Raw genomic sequence first — 2,315 nt, 5'->3', positions numbered from 1 at the left:
CCGCTCGGGTAAGCCAGGCCTAGAACAAACACCCAGGTTCTGAACCTAGAATAACTCAACTTCATGCCGGATCCCTAGTAGGAACGCTTATTTGCATCATGTGCATTTTTGACCTAGGGGACTCAACACAGGGGTTGGGTCCGTCTAGGAATAGCAACCTGAAACAGAAGAGGCCATCCTGATGCATCCTGCTCACTGCTTGTGCATTTATTTGCTTCGAACATGCATGATGACCGGTTTTGAATGTTGGGAAATTTTTACAAAAAAAAAATAAAAAATAAAAAAAATAATAATAATAAAAAAAATGACAAAGTTCAGATAGAAGAGAAAATGGGTATATTTATTTTAATAGTTTGTTTACTAAAAACAAAGGAAAAGAGAAAAGAGAAAAATAGCAAGCTGAGAATGAGGAATGAGTTTCTATTTTAATTTGCTTTATTTTCGAAAAAACTAGTTAGTTTATTACCCGAACTACGTCGGTTTGATTCTCACCGGATGTGGGATACGTAGGCAACCCTCATCGGGTCCAACTCCCTTTTTCATTTTACCAATAATGATATACCATAAAGTATATATGTATATATATATATATATATACATGTATATAAATACATATATTGTTTTTTTTCAAAGATTTTTGTTTGGAGTCGAAATAAAGATTTTTGTTTTCGCCTAAAAAATCACCTTAATAAATGTGCAGGATGAGCACAGAGCAAAATGAACCGTTCTCGGCCCTCAGCGAGGTCCCTCTACAACTCCACATGTGGTGGAATGATTTGGAAGCCGACGGCAAAGAGATAGTGGGCAGAATATTGGGAGGTTTTGTCAATTTGCTGAGTATTAAGCCAAAGACAGATATTCTTGAAGCTCTAATACCATTTTGGGACCCAACCCGCAATGTATTCCGTTTTGTTGACTTTGAACTTTCACCGACACTAGAGGAAGTCGCCGGATATGCGGGATTGAATGGAAGGTTAAGAGGGCAATACCTACTTTCGCCAAGGCCGGTATCTCCGCATGCGTTTCTGGATCTACTAAACATCAGTCGGAAGATACAACATGATGATTTATCGAGAGGATGTTGTGATCTCCATTTCTTGTATCAACGATACGGAACTCCGCAAGGCTTCGAGGAACCAAACCTTGGACTAACTCATGGCGGGAACAGAAACAAATGGGAAGCAAGACGCACTTTGGCTTTCATCACAGCATTCTTTGGAGTCATGGTCTGTCCACGGGAGGATAAAAAGATAGAGATAGGCCTTGTAGGGATGGCCGACGTTGCAATCAAAAGAACCGACAGTACTGTGGTTCCTTTGATTTTGTCCGAAATCTACCGAGCTTTGACTATATGCCGAGAAGGAGGCAAGTTCTTCCAAGGTTGCAATCTGTTACTTCAGCTATGGATGCAAGAACACCTCCATCACCGAGTAGGATACATGAACCACGGGTTAACCGAGAGGAATTGTATCAGCAGCTTCGAGAAGCGCATGACGGGCGCCAAATTTCCTGAAGGTGTCGAAGCATGGTTTACACGGTTAAGGTCAACAACAACTGACCAAATTGAATGGGCATTCGGTTGGTTGATTGATACTGAGGTGATCTACATGTCGGCTGAAGAATGTCATGTTCTCTTAATGGGACTTCGCAGCATCCAGCCATATGCTCCTCATCGGGTATTACGACAGCTGGGCAGGTTTCAGGTAATCCCTACTGATGAAGATCTGAGCAAGCACGCCATTGAGCTAAGCCCGAGAGTCATATTTCCCGAGGGAAAGATTAGAAAGCTGTGGCACGAGTGTAGATTCTTGGAACCCAAGACCATGGTGCGAGAACTAGCTAAAGGTGAGGTAGACCCAAAGTACGATGCTTGGTTCAAAAGAAGATTCCAGATTCGGGAGATACCTGCTAAAAGAGCTCACATCCAACAATTCATGGATGATTCACAGGAGCAATGAGGATGGTTAAAGAGGGAAGAAGGTTACCGGGTTGAAATCGGGAAGCTAAAGCAACAAGTTGAAAGGCTTGTATTTGAGAACAACGTGCAAGTCGCCTCGGAGCAGGCTGAAAGAAACAAGCTAGCCTAAGAGAACCAGACACTAAAGGCCCGCCTACGCCCAAGCCAACAAAAGTAACATTGACCGACAGAGACGTCGCTCCGACGAAAGGTTGATAGCAGGTTTGAAAAATCAGGTCGTCCAAAGCCAAGAAGAATTAGAGCAATCAGAAGCTCGCATAGCCAGGATGAAGGACAGATGGGCAAAATGCACAATGGCCCGGAGGCAGCGTCTTCAATAGGTCATAAGGGATTATGA

Source organism: Nicotiana sylvestris, chromosome 8, assembly GCF_000393655.2.
Source record: "Nicotiana sylvestris chromosome 8, ASM39365v2, whole genome shotgun sequence".
Lineage (NCBI taxonomy): Eukaryota > Viridiplantae > Streptophyta > Magnoliopsida > Solanales > Solanaceae > Nicotiana > Nicotiana sylvestris.
The sequence above is the reverse complement of the archived record's forward strand: the minus strand, read 5'-3'. Positions refer to the sequence as shown.